This window comes from Eretmochelys imbricata, chromosome 12 (genome assembly GCF_965152235.1).
Source record: "Eretmochelys imbricata isolate rEreImb1 chromosome 12, rEreImb1.hap1, whole genome shotgun sequence".
Taxonomy (NCBI): domain Eukaryota; kingdom Metazoa; phylum Chordata; order Testudines; family Cheloniidae; genus Eretmochelys; species Eretmochelys imbricata.
This window is the reverse complement of record NC_135583.1, coordinates 15,526,381-15,541,485: the sequence shown is the minus strand read 5'-3', so window position 1 is coordinate 15,541,485 and position 15,105 is coordinate 15,526,381.

Below are 15,105 nucleotides of genomic sequence, written 5' to 3'. Positions count from 1 at the left end.
TGTTCGCTGCTATTAAGAAAATCTGGAAGGAGAACTTATTTTATGCATCTTGGGGAAGAAAAACAGTCACCAAAATGTGATTCAAATAGACAATAGTATGATTTCTTTCCTTTTTCTAACTGTGCTTATTAATAGGCGCATGTTTGTTTCTAATTTTGCGTACACTGTAGCATGATACATCAGCAGCAAAATAGCTGTTGTTTGATGTAGACATTGTAATTAAAATAAAAGCATTAATCCATTCAACATTTATTTTAACTAGTGTAATGGGGGACTGCTTTCTTGTTTATACAGATCTACAGTCAGCTTACCAGAGTTGGTAAGCCATTTCTGGGGTGATCTCTGCAGAGTGGAGGAATATAAAATCTAGATTGAGGTCACTGGAACCACAACGACATTTTGAAACTTCTTACAACAATTTTCCTTAGTGAATCACATTAAATATCCTGGGGCTTGCAGATGGGAAAAGGGGTGTGTGTGTTTATTTTCTTTTTTCTACTGTAGATCTTTCTTGCAAATTCTATACTAAGATAAAAAGTTCGGCATTTAAATGGCAGAAGAAAAACAGATTAAGGTAGGGGAGTAAATAGACAGACAGCTTCCAGTAAGCATGAGATAGAGAGAGAATTGGAGAAATGCAGGGAGATGGGATATTCAAAAGCCGCATAAAGGGCAACAGGACAGTATGTAGCAATAGCATTATGTAAGGCATAGAATCATAGAAATGCAGTACTGGATGGGGCCTCGAGAGGTCTTCTAGTCCAGTCCCCTGCACTCATGGCAGGAGGACTCAGTATTACCTAGACCACCCCTGACACATGTTTGTGTCACTTGTTCTTAAAAACCTCCAATGATGGAGATTCCACAACCTCCCTAGATAATTTGTACCCGTGCTTAACTATCTTCACAGGAAGTTTTTCCTAATGTCCAACCTAAACCTCCCTTGCTGCAATTTAAGCCCACTGCTTCTTGTCCTAGCCTCAGTGGTTAAGAACAATTTATCACCCTCCTCTTTATAAAAACCTTTTACATACTTGAGGACTGTTGTCATGTCCTCCGTCCATCTTCTCTTCTCCAGACTAAACATTTTCCCCACATAAACCTTAAACAACAGAGGTTCCATCATTCTTGTCCCTTCCCCACTGCACCAAATACTTGTGTCTCGAGATGGAACATATGGATGCATTTTGCATGGATATGAGGATGAGACTGTGGCATTATCAAATCAGCCACCAGTATTTTTCCCCCAGGCAATGGGCATGTTGTGAGCATAATGCTATTAATTCTACTTCATTTGCTCCAGCTTAGTTTGTTTGCTTTGTATCACATAGTTATTGTGATTAAAAGATACAGGGTAAAACCTTCCAATACACCTAAGTTCCCTTGAAAGGCAATGGGATTTAGGCATCTAAGTCACGCAGGCACTTTTGAAAATGTTACCCAAAATCAACAACATAGGTTTTTTTTGTTGTGGGGAGACATGGGGAGGGGATTGGGGCTGTGCATCTCACTGCTGCAACCTTACACCACACATGCAGTGTCAGCTGCCTCATTGTTTTCTTAGTATTTGATTGCACATGGGTGGGTAGGAAGAACCCATGTTTTATGTTCTCTTCTCATAAAGATTATTGTTACGGCTTGGTTTGGTGACAAACCAAGTTTCATTCTAGCAATCACACGAGTGAAAAATAGATGTTTCGCCCACCTATCCTTGTCAGACAAAGATACTCAGAGCTCTCTCCACACTTCCATATTTAGTTATAGTTAGTTCCTAACCAGAAGGATTTTTCCCCCCCACTCTAAAAAATCCATAATGTCTGCTGTGTACAGGCAGGTTGCAAGAATTTCTAACAAGACCCATACTGCTTAAAGCCCCTCTTCTCTTCTTAGATATTTGATCTTTTTAATCATCATTTTAACTTACAATGTGCCATTATGCCGAAAAGAAGGAATTCATAAATTAGATTCAATTTAGAAAGTTTTCTTTTCATTGTATAAATGACAGATCTTTAAAAAGACGACTGAAAATGAAATGCAATAAATATAATTCCATCTTTTGTGGCAGTTTCTCTTAAAGTCTCAGAATTAAATAATTATGCTATCAAAGATTAAGGAACTAGCATTGCAGAACTTCAAAGTGTGCTTGGACAGATGTATGAAACTCACCTAAATTTGCAGATTGATTAGAGAAATCACATTACTCTGGAATAGGAATTTAAAGAGAATGAGTTATGCAGAATACAGATTGAAGGAGAAGACTTTGTTAGAGTTAGAGATGGACACAAGCCATCAAATTAGGATTCACATCTGGATCTGCTTTTCAAAGTCGCCAAAGAATTGAAGGTTTCCAAATACTGGGTGAAATCCCGGCCCTATTGAAATGAATGGGAGTTTTGCCTCTGACTTCCGTGGGGTCAAAATGTAATCCATCTGGTTTCTGTTTTATCCATTATGAAGATAAAGGCTATTTGTAAGATTTGGATGCAGTTCTCAGTTTGGATTTCAAACATTTCCAAAGTTTGGGAATGCTTGGTTTGAAGGCTTTGGTTCAGGTCTGTCTCTGTGGTGAAGGAGATGATATGTAGATTTGCAGTCTTAGGAGATATAGAAGAAGAGTTCAGGGCCATGGATGATGCCAAGGTGACACCAAGTGGAGGCTAATGAAAGATCTTAGTAAAGAAGGGAGATGGAGGAGACATGGAGTGGTGCTTTAGGGTATTCCTCTTACCCTCAGAAGCACTTATGGTTTTGAGACATTTAAATGAATGCAGACCTGAGCCTACAGTATTTTTGATGGCTCGTATTTTCTGTAAGAGTGGAAGAGATGTGACAATGGATCCACTATGGTCCTCTGCTGGCTTGACCCTACCACCACCCTTTTTAGGTAGGAGCCCCACAGAGCTGGGCTGGGCTCCATACAATGCAGGATGTATTTCTCTGGACATAGTTCATGAATTCACTCAAAATACTTAGGGGCAATCTATTAAAAGTGATCGTTCTGATTGAAAAAACTGATGGAATAGTCCTGGACTGACACAGAACAACTACCTATTACCCTATTGCTCTTGGTCCTAGGCTCTGATGGAAGGAAATTCCAGAGTCAGAATCTGTCTACCTTTATGTCACAGTGGAAATTACATGTATTCACTTAGGCTTTGGCATAGGGAGATTGGAGATTCGGGTTCCGTTTATCCTAGGTATATAAATCTCCCCACTGTATTTTCCACTGAATGCATCCGATGAAGTGGGCTGTAGCTCATGAAAGCTTATGCTCAAATAAATTTGTTAGTCTCTAAGGTGCCACAAGTCCTCCTGTTCTCCTAGGATCAGAGTTCATTTCAATTTGTCATTGTCAAAGAATGCTGGGTATTAGTATTAATTATTATTTTACATGCCCTCAGACCATCAGATGAGTGGATTTTATACATAATAAAATATAAACGTCTGCATATTCACTTGTTTCTTTAATTGTCAGATCTCAGTCTAATACAAAACAAGGGGTGGAAGATTGTTATTGAGCCTACTCTATTTATATGGTGTGTGAATGTAGTGCTGAAAGCACTTAGGATGCGACTTTCCAAGAAGCCTAAGGGAATTCAATGAGTGCTTAATACCCTTAGGCTACTTTGAAAATCCAAGCCCTCAAAAGTGTGTTTCTGCTTTTCTGTGTGTCTTTGCATTAGTTAGTATGTGGATGCTTGACTCTGTGGTGCCGAGATCTTATTACCGAGTCTTTTTTATTTCTAGACTGACTTTTCTGGAATGTTAATAGCCAACAAACCTAGAAGAGAAGACAAGCTCAGCAGGGGGTTCTGCCTGAAAGAGTGTTTTTTCTACTGTTTATTTCTCTATGAGTTTTTACTGTTTATTTCTCTATGTGTTTTCTTATAACAAGAAACTTTGGCTTGCAGTTTTGGGCTAAAGATTTGGCAGCCTTCAATCTTTCTTGACTTCAAAAGGACTGTAGAAGGAAATGGGCCTTTCTCATTGATGACTTCACAGTACTATCTTGTGAATGCCGCATCATCACATGCTGTGAAGGGGAAACAAGTCCAGTAATACTGACCCTTCATGAGTTACTTTAATCCTTTGCAGCTCAACCCTGAAAACATTCAGTTTGAAAGGCAAGTCTTCAGGCAGCTAAATACTAGTGATGTGGAAACCTCAAAGATGTCATAGGGCTGAATTGAATAGGCATGCACATTTTCAGATGCTTATCCACAGTTCTCCAAAGCTCTTTGGTCTGCAGATTGGCACTGAATATTAAGAATATAGGTTTCTTAAAGGAATTCCAGTGCTGCTTTCAGTAAAGAGAAAACTATCTCAAGATCGGAATGGTGGTTTAAGAGTGTTCTGTTGTGTCTAGTTGTAAGAGTAGGGATGGAAGGTAAGAAGTCTTGAATTCCCTTCCTGGCTTTGGCACAGTGTGGCACTCTCTCCCTGGGCCTCAACTCACCGGTCTGTAAAATGGGATAAGAATCCAAACATTCAAGTTCCTATCCAAATGTAATCCTATCTCTGAAACCTTTGTGATCACTAATTAATTGCCATTCATCAAGACAAGAATTGGAACTTGGCAAATAATTCATAAGCAAGTCACCTAAGTTTTCTGTTTTCAGACTCACCCCAAAGGGATCATGATTTTTTTTAAACCCATTTGTCATGTTAACTTGGTCAAAAGCAGTTGTGGAACTGTTTTGATTGATCTCAGAGGTAACATGGTAGATTTCTATTCCGGGCTATGTAGCTCTCTTTGAATCAGGCTTCTTCGGTGAATACTTGAAATTACAAATCCAAACTTTGCTCCTTGAAGATATTCTATAATGTTTGTTTGATGTTTGCTGAGATAGAAGATTCATTTGCTGAAATATTTGTAAGAAGTGAACAACAAAAGAACAAAAACAGATGAAGCAAATAATGTTACAAATTTGAATGAATATTGGTGGAAATTTTTTTTTGTAGTATTCATCTAGATCCAATAAGAATATTCACGTGAAACAATATCAGGTGCTATGACCATGAAAAATGATACTGCTGATTGATGTCAGCAGTCAGAGGAGGAGGGCTCATTAGTTCCTGTCCACACTGAAAAGGGTTTGCACATTCCACCTGCAAAAGGAAGGAACAGGGTGACACGGTGGATCCTCTGTAGAAAATCTGCAAAAAGAGCACTCTGAAGGGGAAGCTTGGGCTCCAGTTTACATATTCTGAAAACTGAGCGTAAAGGAATTCCCCGTCCCATTCCACGCGGTGAGTTTTGGACAGTAACTCAATGTGCGTGTGCACATGTCTGGAGAGCAGGATGTGGAGTCTGCCTATACATGACATCTATTGGTCCCTGAAACAGCAAGTTAATATATGCCACCAGCATATGCCTCAGGAACAAACGCCAGCTGTAGAATATCGATTTTTATAGCCCATTTACAGAACTGTTAGAAACTGGGTGCTTTTGTAAGGCCAACAAACCCTGAACGGGATCAAACTTGGGGCCTCTGGAGCTTACTGCGTGAGCCTCTACTCTACCACATGAGATAAAAGCCAACTGCCTGTTAGCTAAAGCTGTAGAGCAGACTCATTTTCTCTCTCTCTATGGGGTCTCGGTGTCACTAGATGGTACAGAACACCACACCCAGATGGCGTGTGGGTTTCATTATCACCACAGTATTTGAAATGAGGCATCCCCCAAAGATCTACCTTAATAGCCATCTTTTTCATATGTGGTCTCCTTCCTAAGTAATTTCTAAGGGGCACAGTATCATAAATTAAGCTGATGAGACAAATGCATAATACCTGCGCTTGAAGAAATGCTTGCATGATACTGGCAAGTAGATAAACTGGGGCTAACGTGTCCTGAGCCCTAGGAAGACAGAGGTCTTGCTGCTGGATAGAAGTAATCAACAGGAGATGGCTCTCTTCCTCCGTGTCCTCCCAATACTGAAGAGAAAGAGCAAATCACTCAATTACAGACCTAGAAGTCGCAATTCTTCAATAAAAAAACTTCAAAAACAGACTCCAATGAGAAACTGCAGAACTGGAATTAATTTGCAAACTGGACACCATTAAATTAGGACACCATTTAATGGACACCATTAAATTGAATAAAGACTGGGAGTGGATGGGTCATTATACAAAGTAAAAAGTATTTTCCCATGCTAATTTCCCCCCTACTGTTACTCACACCTTCTTGTCAACTGTTTGAAATGAACCATCCTGATTATCACTACAAAAGTTTTTTTTTCTCCTGCTGATAATAGCCCACCTTAATTGATTAGCCTCATTAGAGTTGGTATGGCAACACCCATTTTTTCATGTTCTCTTCCAACTGTATTTTCCACTGCATGCATCTGATGAAGTGGGCTTTAGCCCACAAAAGCTTATGCCCAAATAAATTTGTTAGTCTCAAAGGTGCCACAAGTCCTCCTGTTCTTTTTGAAAATCAGAACAGGAATCCTGGGATGAAATCCTGCCTTTATTGAAGTCAATGGCAAACCTCCCATTGACTTTGATGAAGCAAGTATTGACTTTAATGGTTAATTTAAAAGGGGGAAGTGGGTTGGTTTTTGGAAAAATGTTTTAGTGCATTTTTAGCAATGGAGTTTATTGTGCTGTAAAGCATCTGCATGCCTTGGTGGAAGAAAGCATATTTTAGAAATAAAGATATAAAGTGACATCACTAAAGATAGATCATCCTCAATTGGGACCGAGGATCCATTTTGAAAGGCAATAAAAATTCAATTAAACCATTTAAGATTTTACAGACGGGGAACAAAGGCACAGAGAAGTAAAATTATTTGCCCAATGTCAAACAGAAAGTCGGTAACAGAGCCAGGAACAGGACCCAGACCTTCTGAGTTCTCAGCAAATGCCTTAACAATCAAACTATACTTCCACCCCTGAATGAATAAGCCTGCACATAGGATAAGAGAGAAGCTGTCATTATGCCAGCAGATGAGAGAACATTGAACAGAGGTATCCCATAACAATGTTGTATAATATAATTTGCATAGCAGCTTTCATAGAAATTGTATCCCGGGATCCTTTACAGAGTTAAATAATACAGCTAGAGAGTTAATAGCAGAGTGAAAGAGAAATTAAATAGTAGAGGCAAAGAGGAAAAGAAAAGGTGTTTCAACTGAGGCATGAAAATAAATGTAGGCAATAATGAGCACTTATGCAATGCTTTTCATCTTCAAACCGCTGTACAAATATTATTTTACTAATTTGCAAGACATCCGTGTAAGGAGGTAGAATATTCGGTTATAATATATTATTTAAACTTTTTCCAGACAGGGAAACTGAGGCAGGAAGGTTAAATGACTTGGTTAAGGTGGGAGTCAGTGTCAGAGCTGGAATTAGAGCTCTGGAACTCCTGGATCCCGGACTTGTGCTTCAGTGTCCTTCTGCAGGTGGAGAGTTGATAAGGCAGATCCCCACAGGAAGGCTATTCCACATAGGAGGGTTCTGCAGAGGAGAAGGCTCTCAGAATTGCAGTAGCCCAACTATGTGAAGGGCAGAGAAGCAGATGGGGAGAAGCATAATCAAAGATGATGTGCTGAGCTGACTGAAGCACCTAACTGAATAAAAAATTCCACTGGGTTGATCAGGGCCCCCTTGAAAAACAGCCAGGCAGGGAAGATAATCCTGCAATTGCAATGCAGCTTAAAAATACTGGCAAAGCAGGAAATGGAGCTCATTAGAGATCAAATTAGAATCAAGATTTATTTTTATTTATTAATATTAGGCCTATTTAAAAGGCCTGCTTAATCCCAAAATGGGTGATGGAGTTATTAGTTATTTATATCATGCTGTAGAAGTAAAGGGCACTTTACAGACTAATAAAAAGAGAACCTGGATCCTCTCGCATAGAGTTTACAACACCTGATCCTGCAGAGTGTTAAGCATATGAGTAAATTTATTCACAGGACCAGTCTCTTGCTTGCCTTCCCTGGGTTGTGGCTTATGGGCTCCAATCTGGAAGCCTTACTCCCAGGAGTAAACATGACAGATAGGAGTAGCTGCATGACACACATGACAAGGGTTAGAGGAGGACAACAGAAGCAAGGGGTTACCTGGTTTTGTAATGTTAGCTCTACTTTGTTTATTGCCATTTTAAAATGTGTATTTTATTTTATTTTAAAATTGTATTTGGAGTAGCCAAGTGAGTCAGCTGGCACTAGGAAGACACTAAAGGAAGCAGTTTTGGTGAATGATTTGAAGGAGAGCAGGAAAGTTGCTTAGCACATGGGTTTCTTCTCAGATTCTATTAGCATGAATGTACCTATCTACAGCAGACCTGCTTCCTTTGTTGGCAGCCTAAATATGAAATCACAAAGAATTACAGCTGGGCATTAATCTAGATGTTTTTACATAACATGCACTCTGTATGACCTTCTTTTATACTGTGCTAGAACGGGGTTATTTTTGCATTTTTAAGTATTTTCATTGGCAGTAAAAGAAAATAATGTACAATATATTGCAGGGGTGGCCAATCTGAGCCTGAGAAGGAGCCAGAATTTACCAATGTACATGGCCAAAGAGCCACAGTAATACGTCAGCTCCCCTCCCCGCACACCGGCAGCCCCACCTATCAGTGCCTCCCCCTCCCTCCCCGCACCAACTGATCAGCTGTTTCATGGCACGCAGGAGACTCGGGGGGGAGGAGGGGAGTGAGGGCATGGCAGGCTCAAAGGAGGGGATGGAAACGGGGCAGGGCCTGGGGCAGAGCAGTCAGCACCCCCCGCCCCCCCCCCCGGCACATTGGAAAGTTGGTGTCTGTAGCTCCAGCCCCGGAGTCGGTGCCTAGACAAGGAGCCGCGTATTAACTTCTGAAGAGCCGCATGTGGCTCTGAAGCCACAGGTTGGCCACCCCTGATATATTGCATACTGCTGCTCCTTACCATCCTGATGTGCCCTAATCTCACTACTATTTTGGAAGGTGGTAATGACCACTGGGAACATGTAACCCTATTTGGCTGCCTATAAACATTTAATATTCATTAAACTTTATTAGGATTGTGGGTGCAGCCAGATCAGGGCGGCAGATTAAGAGCACAAGCCTGCAAACATGTCCGTAACTTTACTCATCTGAGTAGTCCCAGTAACGAAATAATCTTTTGTCAATACATACACACACATTCAATTCTAAATTCAATCCAAAGATACTGTGCTTGTTTTAGCCTAGAAGACAAAGTTCTGAAGTAGTTGTCCCTATATCGTACCAAAAAGTGGAGGGGGAGAACTATAAATAAAACTGGTGTTTTAAAAAATATCTTTACTGGAATTATGCCTCTTGTTACAGTCTTTGGGTCCTGTGCTCTCCTGGTTCATCACATTCATAATCAGATCTCCTAGCCAGGCCTGAAATGGCTTAGTCAGAAAATTACTGAAGCTAAGGGTTAGTCGGAGTGCAACATTTGTAGCCTTATTCTTCCTCCAGAGTATAGAACACAATCAAATTCTCATTGAAAATCAGTGGGAGCAGAATCACAATAACAGAGTCCCACTGAAATCAATGAGGGCTTTCCATAAACTTCAATGAGTTTTGAGTGAGCAACAGTAAGTGGGGAAGGGTTGCAAGTATTGAAGAAGACATAAAGGAAACAGACATGGGTATCATAAAGCCACGGTCTAGATCCCCAAGACATCTCTGTATGAAATATCTATCTTCCTCTTAGCGCTAAGTGCGTTATTTACTATTATTTATTTTTCATGCGCCAAAAGGTAAATTAATCCATTTATTTTGAAAAGCATGTTTTTATTACATTCGGAGTAATTTCCCTTGAAAAAGAAAAATGTTTCTTAAAACCCTGGGCAGTAAAACTAGATTTTTTTTTGTTTACATCTGAGATGAGACTGTGTATCATTATTCATGCATAATCTGATTCCAAATTCCTCCTTGTTTACAATTTGTTTTCTGTATTTTCTTATGTAAGCAAGAATTAATACACGCACCCATGAAAGAAATATGCTATATTATCTTTTACTGCATTTCTTTAGAAGATGCTATATGTCTTCTTTAACTTCCCAATGACATTCAAAGCAGTCTGAGGAAAACACAAATAAATACACATATAAACAAAGACACAAACTCTAATGGGAAAGAGAAATAAAACACAAAACCTCTACCAAATAGATATAATGGAAGTGTGGAAATGATAATCAGAAGTTTGGAGTCTGCCTACCACTGAGATTTACTTAAGGGAGGTATAGGTGGCATGGAGGGCACACAGTCAAAGCAGGGACACAGCAGTTATGGCTTGTTTTCACTCAGCAACGAGAAAATAATTAAAAGCTAAGTTCTTCTTTTTCACTTCCCAGTTTGGGAAGACAATGTCATGGTCTCTTAGCTGCCTCTAAATATTCGCACCCTCCAGCGTGTGCTCCCAGTAATCTAAACTGCCCTCCTTTCTCTTTAAAATTATCCTCCAACAAATGCTAGAGCCCCCTGGGTGTGGGCAATCAAAGGTTGGCGGCAAAATGGCTGGGGATCTGAGGTGGTTCCAAGTCCCACTGGACTAAAGGAACACTGGAAAAGGTAAAAAGGCATTGCTGGCTTATTCTGGTAGCCCTGACTCCTGTCATTGACTATTTGCATGTTGACCTTTACATCCACCGCATTTCAACTTCATATTTACCAGCCTCACTCAAACTTCTGTTGCCTCCTTTCTGATAAAATGGTCACTCTGTCTACCCACATTTGCTAATTCTATTGCCTGTCTCCAATTTCCTTTAGCTCAGCAAAGTTCTGAATGCACTAGCACCAGCTTCCCTCAAGTACAACCTCCTCGGCTACTTTCATTCTGACTTTCCATCATACTTCTTTACCAAGGGAAATTGCAGTGCCTGAGGATTTTGATTTGGTTTTTTACCCCTATCATGTTCATATTTGCAGCAGAGAGAGATAGCACCCTACTGTCCTGTGATTTTGGAGGCAGTCCTGAGCACCTGAATTTAGGAGAGAAAACAAATCTGACTTTCACAGTGCTGAGAATGCCCTTTTTTGTGTGGTTAACGATCTACTTTGTCTCTTTGCTGTTTAGCTTGTTCTCGGTATGCTTGAGTATTTTAGATGATTTGGTTCACAAACCTAATAGCTGTCGTTTAAGTGTAAATAACAATAATATTATCAACATAATATGCATTTGGATTATTTTGGAGTGCTTTAAAATTTGGCATTGTTGTGCAGCTGGTGTGTCCGTGACAGACATTATATAAATTCAAAATAAAATAAATAAAAATAAAGCTTTTTAAATCGAACAGATTCCACCATGATTTGCAACTTTACATCCAGCACCGCTGAATACAACCACCTCATAGGCAGCAACCAACCACACACTGGCCAATGAATGTAAAAGTGTTGGAGAAGAGAATTTTTGACCAAGGACACTGGGGCAAGCCCCGAGTCTAGAGCATCATTCTCATGTATAGTGGTTTAAATCAGGAATAACTATATTGAGATCAATGGAATTATATCAGTGTACAACAAACGCAAGGTGAGGTAAGAGCTAAGCGTCTAGTTCTCAAAAATGTGCCTTGGAACCTCATTCAGAGCAGAAGCCAGTAATCTTCAAGATCTTATTTGAAGTGTATTTTCTTTTCACGCTCATTCTCCCCTCTCACAGCCTGATCCAAAGGCCACAGAAATCAATGGAAAGACTCCTTAACGTCAGTGTGGCTAGGATCAATCCCTTACATTGGTGTAAATCCAGAGTAACTCCATTTGAGCTAATGGTGCAAATGGGAGGAAAATCATGACATGTTTAATTCCACAATTAGATGTGCTTTTCAGAGGCAGAGTTTTATTTAGGGAAAACAATGGCTGTGCTCTGTTTAGTTGTTCGAATCCTAGCATAGTCTTTCAGCTGTGAACTGAAAAGTAACAGATATGAAATATTTGTAGTGATCTGTGATTTCTGACTACATTTAACAATATCTTTATTTTGTATGATTGTAATAGTCCATAAGTAATTGAATGTCTTTTTTTAAAACAGCATTAAATCATCAAAGGAAGTTTTCAGATTCAAATACAGGAAAGATTAAATAGATAAAATGTCTCAGAAAGAATTATTATCTATAGTAATAACTGGGTTGTAAAGTTTGACCTTATGAATCAAGTAACGTGATGGCCTTTGGAAACCTGAGGCCTATGGTATTTCTGGGTCTGCCACAGTGTCCCTCTGAATGTTCTTCAAAGGTATAAAAGCTGTCTAACCTGTCTTGCAACTAAAATAAAAGTTTATTCCTGCTCATCTATTTGCAGGATCACAATCCAAGAGCAGTTATGACTTAACGAAATCCAGACCACACTCATCTTTGTGGAAGGGCAGTTCTGAATTTCCCTTTCAGAATTCCACCCTGGATCCAAGCCTTTTAAAAATTCCACTTATTCTAGTCTATATTTATTATGTGTTCAGAAAGGTGAGGACATACTCAGTTATATATTTTCCCATTAGGTTATCTGACACATGCCTTTTGGAGGCATTTGGGGTAAATGAATTAGGAACCTACATCATATTGACTTTCTGTGAGACTTGGGGGCTCCTATGTGCCTACATCATTTTTGACAATGGTAATTTTGACGCTTTTGAAAATTGTACCCTTGGCACACTAGCTACATAATAAATAGCAATCTAAAATCCAAAAGAAGAATATCCAAACTACTGTACAATGATACAATACAGTGACAGGTAATGCATATACTTAAAGCCATTTTCTGCCCTTGGAAGCGCACACACGCTGCTGAGAATAAAGGGTCTCCATACAATTCAATATAAACAACACAAGGATACCAAGACAACACTAACATGGAATCTTAACGATAAGTGCTGTAAATTCTATGTCTAGGCAATGCCCATAACCTCAGAAGCTTCATTGTTTATTTTCCAACACATATGCTTCAAGGTTTTATTTTTGGTATATACAACTTGAATTAATATTGGCTTAGTCTAATTAAAGGACCAGCTGCTGAACCTCCCAACAAGGCATTTGAGAAGAGGGAGTCAGATTTCCTCGCTGTCTTACAATATAATCAAGGCTTTTAGAATGCTCACCTCTTAATATATTCTCAGGTAAGTGCAAAACATAGCTCATCCTTAACTATGGTGGTGTCTCCATCATGCTAAAGCCCATTTCCCGGCAAGCAAGTCTGATGGCATTTTAACCTTCTTTTTGCTTATTTTAAGAATCCTTTAAGTAGCTTAGAGGATTAAGACCTGGTCCTTCAGGGTATGTCTATTCAGTTGCTGAGAGTAAGGGTATGTCTACACTAGAAACACCAAAGTGGTGCAGCTGCAGTGTCACTGAAGCGCAGACACTTACTACAGCAACGGAAGGGCTTCTTCCAGCGCTATAGTAAATCCACCTCTTCAAGAGGCAGTAAGAGGAATTCTTCCGTCGACCTACTGATGTCTACACTTAAGTTGACTTAACGAGTCTTTCGGAGGGTGGAGGATGGGGTGAATTTTTTACACCATGAGCAATCTAGCTAGGCTGACCCCAGTTTTAGGGTCCCTGAGTCTTGCAGCCTAGTTTGGAAGACTTGTCAAATATAGCGTGCTAAAAATAGCAATGTGACTGCTCCAGCTTGGACTGGTATTCAGTCTCTGAAGACCAGGGAGGAGAAAGGGCTTCAGAGCCTGAGCCTGAACATCAAAGCAAGGGCTCTCCAGCTATTTTTAGCATGCTAGCTCAAGCCTTGCTAGCACAAGTCTGTTGACCTACGCTGCAAGACTCTCTCCCAGCAGGTGTGTGACATAGCCCCAATGTTCTTTAAGTTAAAGTTAAATAAGTATCTAAGTGGTAACTCAGATGTGCACACTCTTCAAGGAACTGCACATTGGCTATCTGAAACCAGCGCTGGGGTAGAGCCAGGAAGGCATTGTGGTCTAGTGGTTAGACAAGGAAACTCTTGGGGTGAAACTCTTGCCCCATTGACTTTAGTTTCTATTCTGATCTTTCTCACAGACTTGGGCACTAAACCTCTTTGTGCCTGAGTTTACCCATCTATAAAAATGAAGCTCAACTAATGCTGCAAGGCTGAATTAATTCTTTATAAAATACTTCAGGGGATGCTAATGGAAAAGCATTATATGTATTAAGTCACAATTACTGATTTGAACTGTATATTCAATATACTTGCAAGATAAAGCACGTTCCTACTCTGTCCCTCTTATCCACAGACTTACTCCCTTCTGTTTTCAGCCCCAGTTCATAGAAATAGTTCATAGGTAAATTTGCCCACTCTCAGTTACTGCCTCCTTCCAGGCTCCCTGCTGGTCCTTTGCACTGATTTGATTTAACAGCAACAGAGCATGACTGGACCAGATCCATAAGAGATGATGTCACATCTGCCCGAATGAATAAGGTGATAAACTCAGCATGGTACTGTAAGATGAGCTGAATGGGTCAACAGATGGGTACCACCACCATGTTCTCCCATGGCTATCTGGGATGGAGCCCCACAATTCAGCTCTTTGGGAAAAAGCTCTTTGCAGTCAACTCAGATTAATTTCACATTCTTGTTTGGCATATATGTTAATATCCTTTATGAGACCTTAACCTGGAAAGTCTGTTGACTCTTGAAGATCTAATACATGTCATATGTCTTTAATGAATGACTGCCAGGGCTGTTTCTTTCACCTTATTTATCTCCTACTCATGACATAAATGTATCAATAGACACTCTCCCATTCATTATGTGTGTTGTGCCTCCACACTGCGTCACTTTATCTCCACATTATTAATGGCGTACCTCTATTTTAAAATGGCTTATTGCTTAATACTTTAATACACTGGTCACTTTGTCCTTTTCGCCAGCCCATTTTTTATCTTCAGTCAATGAAAAATGCTGGTCACTAAAAAAACAATGATCATAACGCTATTTATTTTGGAAGGTACACAACACACAATGTGCACATCTGGTATTTCTTTGATACAATCCTATTGATTTACAATGAATGTACATAAAGTCCTGTTACTCTGAACACAGTAGGAATTAAACAGCAGGAGACAGTTTCTTTGCTTTCAGTTTCAAGCCTGTTTCAGCCAGCACTCTACCCAAAAGCGCGCTCTCTAGACTTTTTCTCAGGGTCATGCTCCCAATGCTTG